The sequence below is a fragment of the Panthera uncia genome, chromosome B1 (assembly GCF_023721935.1).
Source record: "Panthera uncia isolate 11264 chromosome B1, Puncia_PCG_1.0, whole genome shotgun sequence".
Classification (NCBI taxonomy): domain Eukaryota; kingdom Metazoa; phylum Chordata; class Mammalia; order Carnivora; family Felidae; genus Panthera; species Panthera uncia.
Window position 1 is genome coordinate 177758005 of NC_064811.1, and position 26457 is coordinate 177784461.

Below are 26457 nucleotides of genomic sequence, written 5' to 3' on the forward strand. Positions count from 1 at the left end.
AGAAAGAGACTATGTATATTATTTAAACTATTAACGTCTTAACATTGCTGACTAGGCTAAATAAAAATGTACAACTAAGTAAATTTGGTTCAAAAGCTTAACCTATTTGCATTTTTTACACCAAAATATGACTCCATGTTTGTATCAGTCTGCTCAAACTAATATAACAAAATGCCATAGACTAAATGGCTTAAACAAGAGATAGATATTTTTCACGGTTCTGGGAGCTGAAAAGTCCAAGATCAAGGTGCCAGCAGGTTTGATTCCTGGTGAGGTCTTTCTTCCTGGCTTGCAAACAACTGCCTTTTCCCTGTGTCCTCACATGGTGGAGGGAGACAGAGCCCAGGTCTCTCTTCCTCACCATATAAGGACACTAAACCCATCTGTGAGACACAACTTCATGGCCTCATCTAAGCCTAACTGCCCCCCAAAGACCCCATCTCCAAAAACCATTACATTGGGGGTAGAGTGTCAATGTGTGAATTTGAGGTGGCAGGGGCGGGGGGGGAACCTCAAACATTCCATCCATAACAAAGTTAAACCGGGAAAGAAGAAATGGTTATATATTTTTCATTGAACTAGTATTTTATATCTCAACAAGTAAGGGAAAACTTGAAATTAGGAGTTTCTCATAATTCTTCTATAACAAATATAGATATTAAACTTCACCAGTCCTTCAAGGCACCTTTGCCCTAATCTATCATATTCTTCTCACTCTGATGGGAAGCTACTGAAAATCTGCCAAGAAATGAAAGTTTTAAAAATATGATATTAATTTGGAGTAGTTTATACATGTAAAAATCTTATGAAAAAAATTATTACAGGGGAGCCTGGGTGGCTCAGTCAGTTGGGCGTCCGACTTTGGCTCAGGTCATGATCTCACCGTTCGTGGGTTCGAGTCCCATGTTGGGCTCTGTGCTGAGAGCTCACAGCCTAGAACCTACTTTGGATTCTGTGTCTCCCTCTCTCTCTGTGACCCTCCCTGGCTCACACTCTGTCTCTCTGTCTCTCTCTCTCTCTCTCAAAAATGAAAAAACATTAAAACAATTTTTTAAAGAATTATTATACTGTAGAATAAAATAATTCAAATAAATGCATACCAATAGCAGATATCTATAACTTCCCCTTAGATATTATTAAATTTGTTCCCTAAAAAGAATTATGAAAGCACACGCCTTCATAATAACAGCAACAACCACTACTTGAAGAATGGCTACTATTTACTAAGAGGCTATAAGTGTCCATCTCTCTGCAGTTAAACATAACTAACACAGAATACTGAGCATGAAAGAAGCATCTAGCTCAACAGTGCGCAGCTAAATTACAGTCTCAAAACCAGTGAGTCTGACTCTGTGACTCCTGTTCTTTTTTTTTTTTTTAATAATTTTCTTTTTTTTTTTTTTACATTTATTTATTTTTGAGACAGAGAGAGACAGAGCATGAACGGGGGAGGCGCAGAGAGAGAGGGAGACACAGAATCAGAAGCAGGCTCCAGGCTCTGAGCCATCAGCCCAGAGCCCGACGCGGGGCTCGAACTCACGGACCGCGAGATCGTGACCTGAGCTGAAGTCGGAGGCTCAACCGACTGAGCCACCCAGGCGCCCCTATGACTCCTGTTCTTTATCCTCCACTGTGCCTTCTTGCCAGGGGACTAGATCTAGAGTCAGATTTGGGCATTAGGGAAAAGCATAGGTTAGCAGGCTAGTGGAATCTCTACCCGATGTGCAATTCACTTTTAATAGAAATTTAAACACAAAAAATAACTTTTTATATGTTACAAAAATAACTTTTATAATATAATAATTAGTTTAAAAGATAGCTTATGACCTTCCTCTGCTCATTCCAGCTCACATACAAAGATTTGTGTAAATCTTTAGAAACGAATTTGTAGACAGAAAGAATGCCCCAACTTTTGTAATTTTCACAGAACTTGGGACGGCATTTCATATTCATTCATTCATCCATTCGTTTACCAAATGCTTCTTGAATGACTGCCATATGTCACCAACCACAATGTTAGGTTTTGTTTTTTTAATCTGCGTCTTGTTAGGTAGCGCTAGAGATAACAGCAAAAATCTGAAGCTCACTTTTAGTCTAGAACATAGATGCAATTCTCTCAACCACTGAAGTGACTTAATCCTATTAAAGGCAGAATTTATTTCTGCCTAATGTTCCATTTTTTTAACTTTGAAATCTGTGTCATAAAATTGAGCGACGCCATCGTTCATGCAATTGGAATGAATGATCCATGCGTTCTCAAAACCACTGTCACTCTGCGATGCTTCGTGTTATAACTAATTATGATTGTTCACCCAGGACGAAAGCAGGAAGGAAATTATGGCTTCCATTTAGGATTAGAGAGTAACTTAACAGATCATCTTCATAAATAAAAATAAAACAGGTGATCACCCTCTACATTCAGTAACCTATAAATCCAAGTTTGCTGATACCTGCCAATAATATTAAAGTAGAAATTAGTAATTACCATAAAAACTATCTCCCAGGAAAACAAAAGATATGCTTTATTAGCTTCAGAAAGAAATCACCCTCAATTAAGAAATAAATGATGGTTATGAAACCTTTGCTGAAAAGTATCAAACCTTTGGGGGCATTTTTTTTCTTTTCACTTGGGTGGAACAGGCAAGCATTTTTAAAGGCACGGTACTCTCTTTTTCTCTACCCAACCAGTCACAACATGACGACCATCTAATTGCCAATTAGAAAAACAGATAGGAGGATTTGTAAAGAAGAATGACAGCAACTTTCTGGGTTTTAAAGGACCCAAGTCAAGTTTTCAAATTTCACTTGGGAAATTTATTTAACTGAAAAGGCCACCTCTATAGCTATCGGTTTCTATGTACCCAAGGAAGCCACTCGTGTGTGTGTGTGTGTGTGTGTGTGTGTGTGTGTGTATGCACGCGTGTGCACTTGGTGGGTTTTCACAAGCTCCTGTACCAAATCTTCAAATCGTAAGTCAATTCTGAAGGCATTAATGCCAATTTACATCTGTGGTTTAAGACTGGATAAAGTTCTCAGAATTTAAATAAATTATCTTTTGTTATGGGATCTAAAAATGTGAAAAATTCACGAAGAATCTCACTAGTATTCCACCCGGACTTCCTTAGCCCTTGGGTTTTCTATGCTGCCCCTGGCAATCGCTGTTACCTTCTATGAGGTATCAGAATGTGATCTCACCGCTGCGCTGTGAGCTTAGCAAGATAGAAAAGGTTTGAGTCCCATGAATTCTAACGGCAGCGTCTACAGCTACCTGGGGAAGGGGTATCACGGGGGCACATGGATAGTGTGATGTGTGAGAAATAACTATGATACTCAGCATTCATATTACTGCTATGTGCAACCACATCACAAATGTCACTGAAGTCATATCACAGTCATGTGACTGGGAATGAGCCAAGGTGGTTAGAGAGCAAAACATAGTAAGCCAGAAATGGAAATTCTCTCAACAATATTCCTGAGTTCAAGAAGTATAAATAGCGTTACACATGACAGAAATAAAAAGAACGTGGGAAGTTTCATGGAGCTTGTAAAGAGCTAGGCTGGGACACAAACCCATGTCTCTCTGACACCAAAATGCCTCTAGCCTCTCTTATACCCCATTCCACCTCAGGGCCCCCTCTTCTGGAATTGCGTATCCTGTTCCATTCCCAGAAATAATATTTGCTTATTGTAAAAGTTGTAAGCAAAACTCAAATATAAATGGACATTCAGAAAGTTCTCAAACATACCTTTCCTTCTGTACCTCCACTGTCGTTAGAGACAGTGAACTCTCTACCCTTCCCCACCTCCAATATCAGATCCATTTTAAAGAGGCCGGAACAGAGACCTCATACACCTGCCCATAACTGAAGAGTTTTCTTCATATGTAGTCATCTATAATTACATTTAAGCTCCACGACAATCCAGCAAGGTAGGACAGGTATTATCAGTTCACTTCACAGGTGAAGCGATACTCCCAGAGAAATGCGACTTGCCAAAGGACACACAATTCATGTTAGTTCAAGGCCAAGCCTGAACTTCTGTCAGTGTTGGAACCACATGAGCCTGAGCCGCCTGAGTTCATGGTCTTCAGTTCTACATCTAGGCTTTCTGACTGGGACCGTTCTGACGGGGAGCCGTGCTGCCACCCTCAACTCAGAGGGAAAATTATGCTCAACTATTGCAATTACTCAATGGGAAAGAAATACAAACTCCAATCTACAAAATGTGTTTGCTTGTTTTTCCTTTTGGTAACACCTTTGAAAAAGCAGCATGCAGGTACATTTTTCACAGCAGAATCATTTCTCTCTCTCCCCTGGTACAGCTCTTGCTTTATCAGTACGAATGACGTTATTAACTATATATACAAAATATCAAGCCAATTGGGTCAACAATATTCAAAATTGCTCTTTCTGTATTCACTTACTGTGCTTCTAAAAGGTTTATCCATTCACGCAGTTCCGTTTTTCATTCTTCATACATGATTAAAATAATTAGGGATGTGCCCTCCTCTTGTTCTACAGAAGCAACCCTCCTGAAGCTAATGGGGTCCATGTACAGATCAGAAAGACAACACTGTCATATTAAAATCCCATATAATCAACTGGATAACAACTTCACAATGGAAGATTCTAGATCAAAATCTCAATGCAAAGGAGGACTCCAAACACAGTATTTCATCACTGTTGATAACTGGCAAAATAACGGCATCTCTGATAGAAATATTTAGGTATTTCCTATGGTCAGACATTTCCGTATATTCCTAAGTTGCAGGAGCTAACTGTTATTATCACTTACAGATGAGAGAAATTAAGAAGAACATGGGTAGGGTCACTGAGCTAGTGAAGAGCTAGACCGAATCACAAAACTCAGGTCTGTGTGACCCCAACCTCTTGTTTCTGTTACACTCTGCCTCAGTCCCCCTTTTGGAAATTTGTATTCCATTCCACTCTCAGAACTAATATTTGCTTACTGCAAGTATTTTAATCAAAAATGAAATATAAATACATATTCAAAAAGTTCCTAAACAGTCTTTTGCCTTCTATCTCTATTGTCACTGGGGTAACAAAATCTATGGTGATGGGACTTTTATTTGGCTTCTCAACTGTACCAATGCCAAGCTTGAGCATCCAAACCCCTTGACAGAACTGCAATTTTGTTATATACATTTTTATCAGGCTCAGCTCATATAGAATACACAGGACTTATACAACATTATCTTGAGTTTGTGGAGGTAACTATACAGCAAGAAGCACACTGATTCTTCCTGCAAATCTCACAGGCTACTTAAAACCTCAATGGGTTTTGTTTTGTTTTGTTTTGTTTTGTTTTGTTTTGTTTTGTTTTAAAGAGAGAAATGTGGTATTAGTAAATATCATATAGTTATAGCAGCAAATGATGAAAGAAGACAGCCAATAAAGGGAGAATAAATGAATTACCAAGATCTTGAAAGGTCTATCATCAGGAGAGTCATTTGCAACACACATGTGATGTAGCTAAAATATCACGTGCAAGATAAACAGTGCTTCAGGATCAATTATTTCCTTTTCCATCTAAGGATCAATAGTTCCTGGGGTGCCTGGGTGGCTCAGTCCGTTAAGCATCCAACTCTTTGGTTTCGGCTCAGGTCATGATTTCACAGTTCATGACTTTAAGACCCATATCGGGTTCTGCACTAATAGCAGAGAGCCTGCTTAGGATTCTCTCTCTCCCTCTCTCTCTCTGCCCCTCCCCTACTCTCTCTTTCTCTCTCTCTCAAAATAAAAAACTTAAAAAAAAACTTTTTTTAAATAGTTCCTTTTCCATTTCTTACCCAAGAAATGACAAATGATTTTAAACTAGGAAAAGCAATTAATTTTGCAGTTCATTTACATACTACACAAACAATTCAAACGGATTTGTTTCATCTACTTTGTATGTTACATAGATTTTTCTATGAACTAAAGGTTTTTTTATTGAATAAAATCTTTTTGGGACTATATTTGGGTGCCTCACAATAAAAATATCATTTTTTTGTTGCTTTATCTCTAGATTTATCATATATGAGAAAACAGAAATTTGTGTGGATATAATTATTAATTTTTCAAACCATGACAAATTCCAGCAGCTACTTACTCCCATGTTTGTTTGTTTGTTTGTTTGTTTGAATTTTTTGTTTTCCATTGAGGTGTAGTTGGCACACAATGTTGCATTAGTTTCAGGTGTACAACATAATGACTCAACAACTCTACTAATTTTGCACACCTCACGTGTGGTAATCGACTATACGGTAAAACCTTGGATTTCGAGTAACTTGGTCTGCAAGAGTTCTGCAAGACAAGCAACTCTTTCTAATAAATTTGAACTTGATCAACGAGCGATGTCTTGCAATATGAGTAGTACGTGAAGCCGAATGTCACGTGATCACTAACTGAGCCAACGGTTCTTGAAATTCGTTTTGATCTACGACCGCTTTGGATGACAATCATGTTCCTGGACTAAATTAGCTCACAAACCAAGGTTTTACCGTACTGCTTATGCTGTACTTTTCATCTCTGTGACTTACTCATTCCATAACTGCAAGCCTGTATCTTGCATCTTTAAACAGCACTGCATCTTATTCTAAATCCCTTCAGTTTTTTGAAACCTGTTGAAGAGAACTTTCTATATCCAAAGGCAATGAAGAGACAACTGGTCGCCTTAAGATTGTTTCACAAAATTACATGAAGTAGGAGCCATCAGGTAGTATTTGCAATTTATGAATTCTAGAAATCCAAAGTCAAGTAATGTTTCCCCCAACATAAAATTCAAACAATATACCTAAGAGTTTTATCTAAACAGTTGCTTATAGAAGGAAAAACATGAATGAAAGGCACTTTCAGTAGGAATGGGAAAGTAGCATGAATTAAATCTACATTGTCCATAATTATATTATTTGTTACTTTAACTTTTATCACCACCGATAAAACACCAATGCTTCAGTCAAACTGGACAATTCACTTTGTTCTTAAAAATGACTTGAGGGGCACCTGGGTGGCTCAGTCGGTTAAGTGTCTGACTATGGCTCAGGTCATAAACTCATGGTTTGTGAGTTCGAGCCCACGTTGGGCTCTGCACTGACAGTGCAGAGTCTGCTTGGAATTCTCTCTCTTTCTCTCTCTCAAATATAAATAATGAAAACATTAAAAAAAGTGACTTGAACTTTTATGTATTCTTTTTTCATACTTCTTTTTAAAGTATAATTAACATGCAATGTTATATTAGTTTAAGGTGTACAATATGACCCAACAATTCTATACATCACTCAGTGCTCATCATGTTCACTGTGCACTTAATCCCCTTTATCTATGTCACCCAGTCCCCCCACCCCCGCTGGCAACCACCTATTCTCTGTATTTAAGAGTCTGGGTTTTTTGTCTCTTGTTTCTTCTTTTGTTCATTTGTTTTGTTTCTTAAATTCCACATATGAGTGAGATCATATGGTATTTGTCTTTCTCTGTCTGACTTATTATTTCACTCAGCATTATACCCTCTAAGTCTATTCCTGTTGTTGCAAATGGCAACATCGTGTTTTGTTTCTGACTAAGTAATCTTCTATTGTACATATCTACCACATCTTCTTTATCCATTCATCAATGGATGAACACTTGGGTTGCTTCCCTAACTTGGCTATTGTAAATAATGCTGCAATAAACATTAAGTAACTTTTTGAATTGTTTTCATTTTCTTTAGGAAAATACTCAGTAGTGGAATTACTGGAAATATCTTACTGGAAAATGTACCTATCAAGGGTTCGCTTTATTGTCATGTATTTCTTCACATACCTGGGGTCTTTGCTTCCTTTGGAATGCTCACAGCACTTTACGAGAATAGAACATGATACAAAAGAGGGACCCATTTTAAATGCCCCCTTTTCAGACTCAACTAGCAAAGTGACCTTTCCTAAACACTCCCCAGAGCATTGGTAATCTCTCCTTTTTGTCCTAAGTGTATCCCACACATACTTCAATGACAACATTTCTGACAACCACCAGCAATTGTGTGTTTATCTACCAGTCTGTCCCACCAGAGTTGCGTGATTTCTGGACAGGATCATGTTTGATTCGGTTCCATACTCCTAGACTTCATGTAAAACAGTAGAAGTTGAATGAATGAACATGGCTCTTATCTTTAAGATCTTTTATGCTAATTAAGTGAATAGAAAGGACATCTATAATAAAATTTAAAACAGACTTAGTTCTTGATAATACATTTCTAGAAACAGTTCAAGGCAATGAAACAGGTTGCTGTGTTAGTGCACTTCTCTACAAAATGAATTTATCAGTTAATAAATGCCTTCAAAGTTTATAGAAGCAAAGATTACTTCATGCCAGGTGGTCAAGGAAGGCTTCGCACGGGAAGAGAGCACTGAGCTCCATGTTATAGGCTGAGTTGGTTGTGCACAGTGTAAAGGGCCTTCTGGGAAGGGTGCCAACAAGAGCATCAGCATTTCATGAAAGTGGTGACTGATCCAATTAGCTGGAGCCAAAGGTCCCTTTGAGAAGAAAGATAAGAATAGGAAGATAAGCTGCTTTTACAAAGGGAAGAGTCTTTAATGAGTGACTAAAGAGATTTTTTTTTTTCCAGTAGAGGAGCCATCTAAGATTTTGTTTATGATGGCATAATCAGAAGGGTACTTCAGAAAGATGAATTTGCCTTTAGAGAATGGAAGGGATAAAAACTGGAGCAAACGATGGGAGGGAGGATGTGACTGAGAGGCTGCTGCAATAAGACAAATATTATCTAATACAGACCTAGAGTAGAATAGCTTGCAGAAAAAAAGGATTGAACGCAATAATATTGTCAAGAAATAATTCACAGAAACCCCAACACTGAAGGAATATGAGGCTTGGGAAGGCAGACAGAGCAAAAGGGGGGTTATTACATTTCAAGCCTTTGTAAAATGAGAATCTTAGAGTCACTACAAGACACAGGGAAGTCAAGAGGCTAAGGAGTTTTGTAAGGGGCAAAGCTGTTTCATTCCAGCCATGTGAAGGTTGAGTGTATGGCAGGCCATTCAAGCAGAAATGCTAGGCAGGTGACTGGAAAAGTGGACCTTTGAGACAGGAGAGGGATCGTCATTTAGTGGGCATCATTTTCCGGGATGAAGGTTTAAGTCCTGAGAACAAATGAGGTGTCCCAAAAAGAGTGCATCTGGAAAAATTAGGCTAGACTTGAAAGGGATATAGCAGTCATGTTTAAGAGTCAGGATGGGGGAAGAGAACTAGAGAAAAAGGGGACAGAATATGAGAGAGACAACCGAAGGACCAGGAGAGTTGGATGGAACAGGCAAGGGATGAACAACTGGTCAGGCAGAGGGTAGGGGGAGCAGAGGCTCAGCGGTGCCCAGAGGATACGGAGACGTGGGATCCAGAAGAAGCCATTGTACGTCACACTCAGGACGTTAGGAAGCCTAGAGAAAGCACCTTCCAGCAGCAATCAGGAGGAGCTGGGGAAAGACGGGCTGGAGAAACAGTAGAAGCAAAGCCCTCCCCGCTGTTCAATGAGAAAGTTCGGAAGTGAAGAGGAAGTCACTAGAAAGAACAATAAGTAAGACTTAAAGGAAGCGCTGGAGATGGGAGAAACCAGAGCATTTTTATACAGACAGGGGAAGTAGAAAGGCAAAGAGATCCTACAAAATTCTGGATAAGTTTAAAAGAGAGTTTGATATGGAAAACACACTTGTTCAAAGAGAACATTTATATTCAGTAGTTTGACAATTTTCATGCAACTTTTTCTGAACTCTACAATCTTTAAGGAATACAAACTGATGAGTGCCTTGCACTTCTTTCGGCTGCCTAATGTGCTTTCAGATTTCAGTTAAGTTAGGAAACTTTAACTTAAATTTCTTAACCTCTGTTGAATAGTTTTATAGGTCTGCTAAATATTGTTTCCCTCTGTTGTTTAAAGAAGAGTTACAAAGCAGCAAAGCCACATTGGAAGATAGACAGCAAAAAAATAATTCCTTTCAGGGCCAAAAGGAGTCCCTTAGAAGAATATGTTAGTAGGTCAAAGGAAGTGATCCCCACCACGTGCAGGAAAAGGGGTGGGAGAGGAATTCAGAGCCAGACCAGTAAAATACCATCAATTATGTCCAACATAAGGTATGACACATTGTAGCAAAAAATCAATTATCACCGGTGACAGGTGTAGTTTAAGACATAATTTCCAACTAACCCATCCAAATAATTTATTTGTAATCTATTCTGAAGTTTGTTTTATATTTAATTACTAGCAATTTCCTTCTCATAAATTGAGTGTTTTCCAGAAATGAGTTTACAAATCAGTTGTGAGAAACTCAGAATATATTTTTCACAAATGATTTTCTCAAAGATGATATAGAATATGGTGATTCTGTTAAGACAGGAACCTACAAAAACCAACTTATTCCGGAGTATATCTGAAATAAGATGCATTTTTAGTGATAGTTACCTCATTGAAAGCTCTCAAGAATTCTGTGAGGTAGGTATTATTAGTATCTTACATCTGCAATGGGTCAACGGATGCAGTAGAGGTAAAGTAGCTTGCTCAAGGTCTCACATAACAGTATATAAATACATATATAATATAAACACATGCATATATGTGTAGTACAGTTGACCCTTGAACAACACAGGGTGAACTACATAGGTCGGTTATATACAGATTGTTTTACATATATAAACAGTACAGTACTGTAAATGTATTTTCTCTTCCAGGATTTTCTTAACATTTTTTCTCTAACTTACTTTATGGTAAGAATACAGTAAATAATACATCTAAGATACAAAATATGTATTCATTCATTGACTATGGTATTAGTAAGGCTTTCAGCCAATAGTAGGCTATTAGCAGTTAAGTTTGGGGAGAGCCAAAAGTTATATGTGGGTTTTTGACCGTGCAGGAGGTCAGTACCCTAACCCTCCCATTGTGCAAGGGTCAACTGTATATATGATATGATATAATATGATATAATATAATGTAATGTAACTTACTACATATACACAAAGAGAAGAGATGCAATTTTTTCTTCAATAAAATACTACATTTTTAATGGCAAAAAGTGAGTATTTCAGAAAGGTATGGTAGAGTGAAAAGGAATCCTTGACTACAAGTTCCAACTTTCATCCTCACCCACGACTCCAAGTGCATGACAATCACTTATAGTTTTTCCATCTGAAAATCAATGGTTTAGATTAAATGACTTCTAGGGCACATTTTAGAACCAAAATCATATGTTTCTGTGATTAGTTTGTGTAACATTATTCTATGTACTTAGCTAGATTTGTAAGGAAAATCATATCCTTGGGTTGTAAACCTCTAAGGTTCTTTGACTTTCATACAGAATATTGAGACTATTTGAAAAGAGTGTTAAAGATTAAGGTCATGGGAACTGGACAGAACCAGACCCAATCTTCACTTTTTATTCGTATAATCTCCTCTTTCATTTATTTTTATAGTCAGACACAGGGACAAAAAAGTTAAACATCAGCATAAAAGTAAAAGTGGTGATTTTTTGGCTTATCTTAAAATACCTATTTCAAGCATCAAAAATAAATAAATAAATAAATAAACAAACAAATAAATAAATAAATAAAAAGAAGCAGCAGAAGCAGCTGATATTTAGTGCTTTCTGTGGGCTAGGCATTTTCCAGAAGTCAAGTCACAATTCTGCAGGTGAGGAGATTATAATTGCTCGAGGCCACAAGTAAAATATGATGCAACAGAGAAATATATGTTGAAAAATATGTTGAAATGTTTCAACAGAGAAAAATATGATGCAAATTTATAGGCTTTCAGTTTTCTTATCCTTGGCCACCACCAGTGGCAGGCATTATATTCATTACCTAAATAAATCCATTGCTCTCCTTTCTCATTCAGAGGAGGCTGGATGTCTGGATGTCCAGACACCTCTGGATGTCTTGCTTGTTCCCAGCTAATTATGGTGGTCTCTCTAAACTGGTCAAATTATTATGAGTTTAATCATAAGCATATGATGTAATTCTGACCAATTGTATTTTATTTAGGTGATGCCAGCAATGGAGCTTCTGGGAGGGATTTACCCACCTTTTAAAATAAAAGTCATTTATTTTACTTTCCACTGACTGTTGTGTTTTGAAAATGTAATGCTTGCCCCCACCCCTCAATCTTATGATCCTAAGGGACAAGACTGGGAAAAAAAAGATCCAAGATGAAAAGGATTCCTGTACAGGAAGATGGAAAGAACTTGAACCCTACCATTCTTGAGCTGCTAAAACTGAACAAACTCTGGATGTCTATTTTATGGGATAGTAAATACATTGTTATAGCCACTTTTAGGGGGGATTTGCTGTTATTTTCAGCCATAGTTGATACTCACTACATGGTATGAAGTCATTTGTGGATCTCTCTTCTCCCACTATATTATCCCATAAAAATTCTCTATGATTCCTTTTCTGTAATCCAATTTTCCACAGTGTTCTCCTCTCCTAAGTCTTTCACTATGTCTTTTATAACTCTACTTCATAACAAACTTCACTATAGTCACAATTTGTCCATCAAACTTATCCTTTGCCTCTTTGCCTTAGTTGCAACATGGCTCTTGGCTCTTCACCAAAGAATGACCCTCCCAAGAGCCAACTTTGTAATCACTCACTTTCCCTGTCTTCTAGACCCCGAGTCCTTCCATTCTCCTAGATGATTTACATACGTATGCAAAGAATAAACAATCTAATACTCTCTTATCTCCTTCTACTCCTCATATCTAGTACACTTTATCAGCAATGCCCCACCACTCACTCCCATGCCAGACACAGCTGGAACTCCGGTAGCTCCTAAAATCTAAACCTAAGTCCCCTGCTCTCTGCCAACAATCTCCTATCCCTCCATCTCTCACTCAGTTACTCCCACTGAATTTCTTAATTTTTTCCCCACCAGCTTAAAATCAAATACCTATCACATGAAAAACTTCAACTTTCTTATTCCCCAAGTCTTCCATTGCTTCTGCCTAGATATCTTGGGTCAGTTCAACTGTCCAAATATTCTACAACACCACCCAAGCATCTATTTCTATGAAAAAAAACTTCAAAACCCATGGATGTTCACCATCTTCAACAGAAATCAGGCCCTCTATCCTAACCAATATGCTTTCTGTGTTTCCTAAATTAATTCTTCTTCCCAATATCTATACAATTATTTCTCATCATGTGCATCCTTCATTAAGCCTCACTACACCCCTCCATTGCCAGGAAAACCTTGCCTCCAGTGTAACAGACAAAGGAGAAGCTCTCAGGTAGGAATCCCCTCTTGTTCCTGCCACCATACCTACTAGGAATTCAGCCACACCTCTACCCGTCCTTTCTTCCTCCTCACTGTAAAACAATGCCCTAGCCTTTCCTGTAATGATAATCTCTCTGCTTGTTCTTTAGATCCCACCTTCACCATCTTATTGAAAGGACCAGCTCTCGTGATTATTCCCTGATTTTCTCATATCTTCAGCATTTTCCCTGTGCCCGCTCTTCGTCATCAACACACACAAAAAAATATGTTCAAGTGCTCTTTTCTTAAGGTAAAAAGTGAAACCTTCGGTGATAGACTGAATAATGACCCTCAAAGATAACCTGGTCCTAACCTCTGGATCCTGGGAATATCACCTTGTATGACAAAGAAACTTTGCATACATGATTAAGTTAAGGACCTTGGGGTGGGAAAATTAACGTTGAATATCTCGATGGGCCTAAATCTAATCAAAAGAGCAAGGTGGGGTAGATTTTTTGACAGAGAAACAAGGCAATGTGTGACAGAAGCAGGGGGTAAAAAATGATTGGATATGAGAGAGGGGGTCACAAGCCAAAAAATGCAGGTGGCTTCCCAAAGTTAGAAAAGGCAAGGAAATGAATTCTCTCCTAGAACTACCAGAAGAAACCAGCCCAGCTAACACCTTCATCTTAACCCCATTAAGATCCATGTCAGACTTCTGGCCTCCAGAACTGTATGAATAAAATTGTGGTACTTTAAACCACTAAGTCTGTGTTCATTTGCAAACTAATACACCATCCTTCAACTCCATATGTCCCTGTAGCTACTTCCTATGTATATAAGTCTACTTGTGAAGAGGTGACCATTACCTCAAAAACACGTATCTTATAAATATAGTAACAGTAATAATAATAATAATAATAATAGTAATTAACATGTATTAAACAAGATTAGAAGACCTAAGTATTTGCATTTTACTCTCCATCACATCACATTCCAGTTAAAAATTTTAGTAATTGAAAAATGCGTATTCGGACACTAGGGATATAGAATTGCCAGGTAAGTCACTGGGGAATTTGAGTTGTGTGTTAATTTGAGTTGTGTGTTTTTGTTTCCAATTTAATACTGCTACCACAACTTGAGGCTCAATCAAGCTATCATAGAACAGACTGATTACTCAGAATGGTGGAATATATAAGTATCCAGATTCCATTTCTTTTAATTTTTTTTAATTTTTTTATGTTTATTTATTTTTGAGAGAGAAAGAGAGAGAGAGACAGAGTGTGAGCAGGAGAGGGGCAGAGAGGGAGACACAGAATCCGAAGCAGATTCCAGGCTCTGAGCTGTCAGCACAGAACGCAACGTGGAGCTCGAACACACAAACCGCAAGATCATGACCTAACCCAAAGTTGGACACTTAGCCAATTGAGCCACCCAGGCGCTCCTCCAGATTCCATTTCTATAAGTAACTAGGATTCTTATCTTCTAATGGAACTGTCTTTGATTAGATTCTGCTTTGGGGATAAAGTTTCTAGTAATGTGAGTCTTCAACTTTAACTTGGATGTTGAGCAAAAGGCAGACTTGTTAGGAAAACAAACAAATGGAAATGGTAAATGGGGTCTTGAAAATGTGTATTAGTCAAGTTGCTCATAATGGTCATATTTCCATGCTGAATCTTCTGAAGAGATTTTTTTTAAAAGCTTTAAATTTCTCCTATACTGATCATTGGACCTTAAGAAATGACTTTATGGGCAGCTAAATAATATGTTCAAGATTAGTTTGATGTTTCCTGTTCTCAAGGGGTTTCTTAAATCTCTTAAAATCTATCATTCTTAATTAGAGTTGTTCTCATAATGATTTAGCTACGCTATACTGACATCACCACTAGTTAACTTATTTAAAGAGAGGTAAGTTGTATAGAACTACACATGAGAAAAATCCTTTTGTAGACACTTTTTAATGGGTTAGCTATATTTAATCATTTTTATTTTGCAATTAGGCCAACATAAAAAGCATGCTAATACGTAAGCTCAGTATGCTTATACTATTTCTTTCAAAGTCATAGGATACTTTTAGAATCATTTGGGTATTTTTTTGTTTTTGTTTTTTTATGAAACTCAGGGAGAAATTTCACTGATGTTCTCTTCTTGGGTATAATTTTCCAGCTTCCCACCATTTTAATACATCAATTAGACTGACTGAGAGCCTTGGTCACAGCTCAAAAAATGTAATTTGCTTATGTGTTTAAAATTACATGGATTTCCCCTAAGAAAAACCGACGGACCTCAAGATAAGAGAACAAAGGTATCTCAGAATCTTAGGCAATAGACATAAATTTCTTAGAGGTGATACAGAGTTTTTGACAGTAAAAACTACTAACATGTTAACACGTTAAAAGTGGTGGTTTGAGATTTCTCCAGGGGACTAAACAACCACCTATGGCTGGAACAGGGGAAATATTACAATAAGTTAAAATAATGTCAACATCCTTACCTAAAAAATAGATGCTTTTTAGTTCCCCTCTTTGGGGCAACAGATTATAACTGCCCACAGATCTGTTGGAATAAAAAAACATGGAAATTTGGTTTGGCTATTTGCCTCTTGACACTGATGATCCACATAATAAAAATAAAAATTCTAATGAATGGAATGCAGTAAACTTAACAATTTAAGTGCACAAAACATTCAATACCTCTTTTTCCACCATTGACAGGTAACACGTAAAAAGAGAAGTTGGAAAATAGATTCTACCAGGCAAGCATATTTTTACGCTAAATGCATTTTAAAATAATTCCTTTTTCATTGGAGATAACCTCATATAAATTTTAAGGGAAATTTATATTTATTATTTCTTAAAGTTTTAACCATATAAATGTGACAAGAGTGACTCTATCCATAAAAGCATTTTTAAAGTATCCTCTAGAGGTTTTGAATTTTTTTTTTGAATGTTGCATCACACAGAAGTAAAATAAACAAAAGTAATATACACACTTTTTTCCTTTGGGAAATCATATAGAAAATTGGCAGAAATTTACTGTAGAAAAAGCTCAGTGTTTCTACATATAAAGCATTTTAAGATCCAAAAAATAATATTTGTGAAAAAAGTGGTTTCCTAATATAGGCTTATTATTAGCAATAATAATTATGCTAAATATTAGTTAAAATGCTCTCTAGTGCTTCTCTAGCATTTGGTTACACAGTATCAGTCTACACATAAAAATATTACAAATTCTAAATGCCCTATTCCTGCAAAGATTTATAAACTTCATTGATATATAGAAATCTCTACATGTTTGATAAATAATTTTTAGAGGATTCCTGTAGCAAAAAATCAAGATACTTGACATGAACCCCATCAGCTTTCTGTTCTACAAAAAACAGTGATGTTATAGGTGTTGAGAAAATGGTAAATTCAAAATCTGTAATTATTGGGATACTTTTTAACACAAGGAGGAGGTATATTCTACCTTTTCCTGGGGATGAAATTTCTCTGGAAAAAAATCTAAGCCTTGCAGGTATGAATGGTTAGTAACAATATGAAATTATATATTTGCTGTTGTTGTTCAGCTGTACTCTGCAACCTTTAAGAATACAGATAGTTTTGGGGCACCTGGGTGGCTCAGTCACTTAAGTGTCCAACTTTGGCTCAGGTCATTATCTTGTGGTCCGTGGGTTCGAGCCCCACGTTGGCTTCTGTGCTGACAGCTCAGAGCCTGGAGCCTGCTTCGGATTCTGTGTCTCCCTCTCTCTCTGCCTCTCCCCCACTCACACCGTCTGTCTCAAAAATAAATAAACATTGAAAAAAAAGAATACATATACTTTTTAATTTGTATAAGTTCCCACAATTTTGTTTTAAAATGTGTCCCTGTTTAATTCCACTGAGTAAAAGAAGTTTTGCATATTCACGTTAGCCTTTCATAACTTTTATTTTAGTATAAATGGCAGGATGCTCAGCCACTTGAAGTCTATTTTTATATATAATAAAATTTAGGCACCAAAAGTGACATTAAAAATCATTCATTATCATATGAATGACCCACAATATAAAATTATTTACTTTTACTTAGTTTTCTTTTTCGAAGACGTAAAATATTGTCAATGTTAACTAAAAAGAAAATTTGATGCTTTGCTTTCATCATAAAAGAATAAAACATAAAAATAAAATAACAGTTTAAAAGGCACACATGTTAGCAAAGTGGTTTATTATTTACAACATTTACTTTACTTCGCAGGAAAATCTTAAAAACCCAACACTGCTTCCTTTATTTAATGTTTTGAAAGTTAACATTCTTCGAGGTTTATTGATTGTTTTAATTTTGATTCACCCAACTTTGATGTGTCTGTGTGCATAATCGCAATATACTAGCTAATCAAAATTAGGTTTGAAATCCAAAACCTCTGTACAGTTTCTAATTGTTTCTTGGGTTTTGTCAGAATATTTTGTCATGCTGGACATGCACATCTTCCTGTACAATCTTGGGCCAGTTCCATGAATAGTGGGATGTTCATGTTTGGATCTGTCTTCCTAAAAAGAGGCATCCTCCTTATAGAGATCATATTTTTAAAACCTCAGGCACAGATTTCGAACACTTTGACTTAACTTCCCCTTTCCAAGGTAATTGCCTACCCAGGCGGCTGAAGGAGCAATTGTAAGCATGTAATCTGGCAATTGGTCCTTCGAGATGTTACTAAGAGCAAACGAAAACGGCAAACGCAATAAGAAATGAAGAGCAGGTGTTCCTTCAATTAGAAAGAAACAGAGAAGTTTCAGATAATGAGACTGTGATGAAAACTACAGGAAGACACAATACATAAGACACAATGTTAAGGTTGATATTCTTCCCACACGGTCATCTGCATGCTTCCTTAATTAAATGAGCATGTTAGTTTGCATCTTTTAACATTTAATCTTGAAACAACTCCCTCTTTTCATCTTTAAATAATGACAATGTAGATTGCTGAATATGTAAAACACTGTAAGAAATTAGTTTATAAGGCTCTTAGTTAACTGAAGTAGATGGTAGCATCTTGTGGCATTAAACTAGATCCACCAGAATTACAATTAAGATAATCCTTGCTCTTCAGGACATTAATATGTGAGCACTCTACATTTGCATAAAGCTGTCTACCTTATAAAAGTAGTTTCTGTGTAGATTGCCTATAACACACTTTTCCTGAAATTCGTTGTAGTGGGTATCCGCAAGAAGAAACTTCAAACTTTCAGGAAAATTCCATTATCTGAATGTAACATAAATGAGCAAAATCTTGCCAAACTCATTACTTTTGCAGGCACTGTTTTACTTGTTTCGGGGGAAGTCTAGGTTTCAGATTTCTGTCCAGAGTGCTCGCACTCCCGCGTCCATTTAACTAGCAAAGACTGTAGGTGTTTACCAGCGCATTTAGCCACTTACCAGTTACTCAAGATGTTTAGGGCCACCCACATCTGGATGTGAGACTTTCGTGAAGGCTGCCATGGGTCTTCTTGAGCACAGAGGAGCAGTAAACATAAGCTTCCTTGGTCCAAATTACAAAGCTTCATCACCATGACAAGCTGAAACTGAAGCATTTGCTACAGCAGTCTGACCCTACCAAACTCTGTGTAGTTTCGGGGAGCTCTAGAATAGTAATAAACCACTAACAGTCACCCTTGGAAGGACCATATGCATTTTTTATTGATAGAAAACTGATTAAACACATGTTTTCAAAAAAAAAAAAATACACTGGGGGTGTCTCTGGGCCAACTAAGAGAGTAACAAGGCAGTGCAAACTTTAAGGCAAAGACAGAAATGTCAATTTGTGTTCTCAGGAATGCCATTTTTCCTTCCTTGCGTTTGACCACTGGAAGTGCATGCTTGCCCATGGCCTGAGCCTGCCCTCATCAACAGCCCACCTTTAAAGTCCTCTTACACTTTAGAAAAGATAGAGTTAATGTAGCACAGCAGCATCCAGAACATCTCATGTATGGCCCCATCTACTCTGATAGCCATTACTACTAACATCTGCCAAGAGCCAGTATTTTCATTCCTGGGGGATAAGGTTAAAAGCAAAGGCATTTCCCATTTCAAGACTAAGGAAGTTTCTATGTACTATTTTATTCCAAAAGTGTTCTAACATAAGACCCTGTACAAGTTCTGCAAAAATACACAGAATTCCCAGAAAACTGCCAAAAGGGCTGCAGGAATATCACTGTTATCAAGTTGTTATGAAAGAAAATATCAAAAACTTCTTGTTACGTTAGATTCCTGGAATTTTCAAGTATTTTAAAGAAATAAAGGGATAAAATAGAGTTATAAGAGTTGCACCTATAGCCTATAGTAGAAATAGAGTTACTGACAGAATACTAGAATTGGGAGAAAATAAAATTCACCTTTGCTTGAACTACTTCCTTTTATGCAAAGAAAGCTATAAAAAAGTTGTGGAAAATTTGTGGCCAGGAGGGAAGATCAAAGGGGAAGAATCCTACCACCACACTGAAGACGATCTTTTGGGAGGACTGATAAGAGTCTATCTTTCAGGCATTATGCCCTGCTTATGTTCTTTTCCAAAATCGGTTGGACCAGAAAAGTAACTATTACAACAGCTAATGTTAACCCCACAAAGTAGGGTTAAGAATTGAACTCACTGAACTGACTTCTTGGAAATGTCAGTGGTAGCTTCCACTTGAGTCCCATCCCCAGCAGGCAGGACTCTCTGTTATGACAAATTATACCAACCCAGACAGGGCTATAACCAAGGTGCTTGTCCTCCACTGCCCTGAACCCCACTGGAGACTGTGCAGAAGAACATCACCAGCGATGCCTTCTCTTTTTTCCTGATTTGCAGGCATTCCTTTTCCACTTAGCATTTTTGACATATCAGCATACACAAATCAGCTAGCCTGTCTACTTCTACGAATTAAAGGATGAAATTCTCCTCTATAAAGCCTTCGAGCAAAACTAAGCAACAGCAGTAAGGCTTACAAAACAAGGGCTCTGCATATGGAAATGCTCTGTGTATCAGAACAAACGAAAGTGTCACTTTAAGTTTACCTTGGTAAGCACACATGCAATAAATTCTATGTAAAATATAGACCATTTATTATGCAATATGAACATATTTTAATATTTTGCTTTTCCGTTCTGTTAGATTTTGCTTTCCCCAATGGGTTGAGAGATAATTTATTTATAGTGTATAACTTTCCTTAAGTTTCTGATGAAAGTCTTTATATTTTAAAATATCTCAAGGAAACAACATTGCTGAAGGCTTATGTACAAATAAGGAGAATAGTTAGCTAATTCAGGCCTGTATGAGTTTAAACAACCTATGTGATCTATTATAAATAAATAAAATACCCAGAATCTGAGACTAGTTGAGCAAAAAAGTAGTTAAACTTGGTGAGATGTGAAATTAGGTTTTAATGCATGCAAAACACATCCCAATGCATATTTTTAGGTGTAGGCTGATTGACTTTTCTCAGTGTTTAAAATTAAAAGCTGCCTTTAGGCGGTTAAGAACCTTTGGAGAGCTTTTGATATTATTAAACTCAAGCACTTACATTTAGTTCTACCATAGAGCCACGCAAAAACCAACACTTAAGTCTCATCTGAGGATAGATTCTTGCGTGACCATCTGTCAATACTTTCCCATACAGCCAGCTCATCAATTTCTCTCTCCAGGGTGACCCTGTCACCCTACTCAGGGGACTACACTCATTTTTTTTACATCCCAATCATGTTTCACTCACTCTTGCCAGCTGTCACGAACACTGTATTAACAATAATAACGAAATAACAACTGGTACCTAGAAAAATGTATCAGTGTCAAGAATTGGTAACTCTCATTCTAATCTCACAACCAATATGGAATAGGTACAATTATTAACCCAATTTTAGCATTTGAGGAAACTGACATTTAGTAAAGCAAAATAACCTGGCCAAGTTCACGGAGTTCACAAGTAGAGTTGGAAGTGAATCCATGTCTAGGTGGTTCCAAAGCTGAGCAAAGAGGGAGCATGTGCTGTAACTGGCTTCTTGGAGACAGATTACCTTCGTGTTCTCCTTCAATGAGCAGGTGCAACTCACGCTACTCCAACTTCTCCATGATTAGGAAAGTAAGATCTTTTTTTTTTTTTTAACACTTCTTTATTTTTGACAGAGAGAGAAAGAGAGCGCACACATGAGCAGGGGAGGGGTAGAGAGAGAGGGAAAGAGAAAATCCCAAGCAGGCTCCAGGCTGTCAGTGCAGAGCCTACATGGGGCTCGAACTCACGAACCGTGAGATCATGACCTGAGCCAAAATCAAGAGTCAGACACTGAACCAACTGAGCCACCAGGGACCCAGGAAAGTAAGAGCTTTTATACACAAATTAAACTCTGTTCAATAACTATGTACTGAGTACTTTTGTACAAGATGCTTAACTAAGTGGTTGGCTATCATGATATGTTTATTTGTCATCATTTAAGTTCATTTCTTTTTGAAGTTTAATATTTTATGGATTTAACTCTCTCAGAGATTATACATATGGGTGACCGTCCTAATACTATTTTCCTTAACTATCTCTTGTGTTTCTCCAAAACAGATTTGTTTTGACCATCACACATGTAAATGTGTGATTTGGGCAGAATACAAACGAACAATCTTGACTTCTCTGTGTGGAGTTAAAACACATTGCTTGAGCCAATGCAATCCATTAACACTAGTGCATCTGGTGCGAAACTTCAACTGCAGTTTCTACTTTCAGATACTATCATTTATTTCCTATTACTCATGAGTCGAGAGAGAATAGCAAATTCAACAGAACGGTCATTTGAGAAAGACATGCTTTGCTTTTTATGATTACCAGGCAATGATGGGAATTTTACCCCAGGATGCAATGTGACACTTTTCCTATCTCAGTCATTTTATTACACAATAGTGTGAGTGTCTCAAGAGCCTGAGTAGATGACATATTTACCTGAATGCTAACTATCATCCACCTCATCTAAATGAATACTGAATAAAACAGGTGCTTTAACTAAGGCGAAATCTATCCTAAGCATATAGATCATTTCTAATCATATATTCACTTATGTCTCATAATGAATTTGGGTGGGGGGGGCAGTAAGACCAGCACTTAGAAAACAACTTTTATTTGAAGGTTAACTAATTTAACAAATATTCATTGAGTACCTGCGATGTACTATGTGCTTTTCTAGATGCTGGGGACAAAACCAGATTTTTTTTTAATGTAAAAATAATTTGAGGATACTTGTAAAAAGGATATATTGGAGACAGTTATAATCAGAGACAAATCAGATCTCAGGCATCCAGTTTCTGCACTAGTTAGTCTCAACAAGAGTGTAAGCTTTTAGAAAATTGCATGAAGTATAGTACATCGAAATCGTTTTATTTCTTCCAAGGAGAAGTCAATGTGAAAAATCCCAAAGTTTCTCTGGATTTGAAAAGAGAAGGGCAGTGTTAAAACCGATTAATTGCAAATGAGGGAAATCAAGCTAAGTCGATATGTGTCTGAGGAGGGGGAAGGTTGAAGAGGAGTAAGAACCAAAATTTATTTTCAGGGGAATACCACAGGATTCTGGAAAGAATGGAACTATGTTCAGCTTCATCTTTGTTCAGCAGCAGGAGCCTAGCACTGCACACTACACTTAGTAGACTAAAAGCTTACTTTCCAACATTTTAGAATTCTACCAACACTAAAAAATAGGTCTACTGTATCTCCAACGAATCCAAAAATTCCAACAAGCACAGTGCAGCCCCCTAGAATGAGTATTTGAAATTTGTTAGGGAGTTTCTTGGTTGTCATGATTTGAGGGGCCATAAAAGCTGAGCACGACGTGAGACACTTGGGCACCACTGAGTCCGGAGCCCAAGTTCACTTTACACTTTATTTCAAAAGGTCATAACATTTTGCACAATTAATAAATTGCCCAGGAATACAACATCCACGTAAATGGCAAGAAATGCTATATTTTATTTTGTTCAGAATTAACTAGGAGATGCTCACCACTTCAAAAAGTATCCTGTCACCACCAGGAAAACCACTTCTGGAATTTGAATGATATATACAACGCATCCCTGTCAATCTTCAATTGCACCTTGTGCATTCACTATACCCTAGCACTTACATTTTGAAATAAATAGAATCTCATCATAAAATGTTTTCCCCTTATTACCTTTTATTTCTCCTTTGTACTTTAATTAGGTCTTGATATTTCCCAAATCATGTGCAAGTAGGTTAGATCATCAAAGCACTTGAGAGAATTCTAAAGGGGGCTTTGTAGAAATTATTTGCAAGTAAGTTATATTATCAAAGCATGTTATATTTTTAAAGGAGCCTTATACAAATAATTTGATATAAAAAGTGGATATTGGATCCAACAGGGGTAAAATCAGGTTATTTCATCCATCTATCAAGGCAAAAGAATCTAACTGTCCCAGCTTGGGTCAGATGTCTCACCACGCCCCTGTTAGTGATGGTTAAGTAGCCAGACTCGAGAAGCGAAAACAAGGTTGCCAGAAGTTTACCTTTAATGGTAGTATCACCATCCCAAGAGATGCAGAAAAGATGGCTTAATATAGTGTTTCCTATAATTATATAGGTCTGGCACAGGAATAATCAGACGATGATATAAATTAGGTCACTTCACCCCCTTCCAGCATCGCTCTTACTTTCCCCATTCCTTTCTCTACATTATAGTTAGGATGTCCTTTCCTGTTTTTTTCCTTATGTGGGACCTCATACCAGATTGCCCTACATGCTGATATTCATTCAGTCATCCATTTACTACAATCTCTAAGTATTCACTATGTGTCAGGCATCAATCTAGACATTGGAAATATAGTGATCAAACAAGATGACTGTCTTCATAGAGCTTATACTTGACAGGGAGAAAAAATAAACAAATATTATTGTTTTAAGTTTATTTATTTATTTCTAGAGAGACAGAGACAGCACGAGTTGAGGAGGGGCAGAGAGGGGGAGACAGAGGATCCCAGGCAGACTTCTTGCTGCCAACACAGAGGGGCTCGAACCCACAAAACCGTGAGATCATGACCTGAGCCGAAACCAAGAGCCAGATGCTCAACCAAACTGGAGCCATCCAGAAGCCCCAAACAAAACTCTTTTTTAAAGTTTATTTTGAAATGTGAAACTGTCACCACAAGAAAACGAAACATGATAATATGGTCAGAAATAATTGAGAGGAACTGCTTCCTTTCCTGTAAGGGACTATATCCCGTCCTATGAACAAATGCTCTCTGGGACCTGTCTGGCTAGCAGATCTGATAAACAAGGTTGTGCTGAGAGATTAACGCTCCCAAGTGATTGAAAGCATCGGCTTTCACCAGTAATTGTCTACTGTCACAGATTTAAAAGGAATTTTTTTTTTACGAGTATTTATTTTAGCACCTTCATTTTCTGTTTGAGGTATTTCCACAACTACACTTTTTGTTTGTTTGTATGTGTGTATGTGTATATATGTGTATGTGTGTGTCACACACACACACACACATACATACATATATATATATTCAGAAAGCTGCACCTATGTCCTTTAACATATCTGCTCCTTGGGGTGCTTGGGCAGCTCAGTCAGTTGAGCGCCTGAATTTGGCTCAGGTCATGATCTCACAGTTCGTGAGTTCGCACCCTGTGTTGGGCTCTGTGATGACAGCTCAGAGCCTCGAGCCTGCTTTGGATTGTGTCTCCGTCTGCCCCTCCTCTACTCATACTCTGTCTCTCTCTCTCTCTCTCTCTCTCAAAAATAAATAAACATTAAAAAAAATTATTTAAAAAAAGGAATGATTTAAATGATAAAAATCTAAATAAAAATTTCAGACAATTTGGGAAACGCATTTTGTTTCCCGGAGGTAGGGAGATTAAAGAATCTTAAAATCTTTGGATGCTTTCTATCTCACTAAAACTTAGAGCATACTTTATGATGCCTAAGAATTCCTAGTGTGTTGCTAATCTGAAATTGAACTGAACTAGGATTACCATCACTAGAACCTGGAACCAGACAACAAAGAGATAAACTGGAAAGAAATTTCTCCCTAGGCTAAGCATTATGGAGAGTAGAAAACTCAAAATCAACCGCATGGTGGGAAATCTACAGTAAGATCTCAACTACAAAAATACAGTTTCTACAAGGTTTTGATGTGTATCGTGTTAAAAGTTGTCCCCAAAATCCAATGGGAAAATTTTCCCATCTGCCCCCAAGATGACTTCTTGTGTCACCACCACAGGGTAGTGATAAACCTATAAAAGTCTCTCCCTGCCCCCCCCCAAAAGGCAAACAAAACACCATAATCTCACAGACACAGAGAACAGGTTGATAGTTGCCAGAGGTGGGGGGTTGCCAGAGGTAGCAAAAATGGATTAAAGAAGTCAAACAAACTTTCATTTATAAAATAAATGAGTTCTGGAGATGTAATGTACAGCATGGCAACAATAATGAACAATACTGTAAGCCATACTGAGAGAAAAAAATTTTAAGAGTTCTCATCACACACACTAAAATTCTGTAACTATGTATGGTGACAGATGTTAACTAGATTCATTATATGTGTTTATTTGTGATAATTTTGAAATACATACAAATATCAAACCAATATGTTGTACACTTAAAACCAATATAATGCTATATGCTAATTATACTTCAATAATTTTAAAAAAAGCCCAGAAATATGTGGTTGATCATTAGTCACAGAAACTGGGTAGTACTTCATCACCTAACTCATGTTTTTATTCACTGTTGGACCAGCTAGCCAAAAACAAAAAACAAACAACAACAACAAAAAAAAACCACAACAACAACAACCAGTAGACTTAAAACGTGAACACTATTTCCTCCAATATAAAATTTTGGATGGCGCCTGGATGGCTCAGTCAGTTGAGCATCCGACTTGATTTCAGCTCAGGTCATGATACCAGGGCCGAGGGATGGAGCCCTGCATTGGGCTCTGTGTTGAGCATGAAAGCCTGATTAAGATTCTCTCTGTCTCTGTCTCTGTCTCTCCCTCTGCCCCTCTCCCCCACTCATGCTCTCTCCTTGTCTCTCTCAAATAAAAAATAATAAAATGAAAATTCTGGTCAACCACCAAATATTGCCAAATATATATCAACAAGGATATAAGTATCTAACATGTATCAGAGGCATAGTAGACAACATTAGGATGTAAAATATAAAACAATCTATAATCTTCAGTGTTTATACTTATGTGTTTATCCAGATAGCATAGAGTCAGTG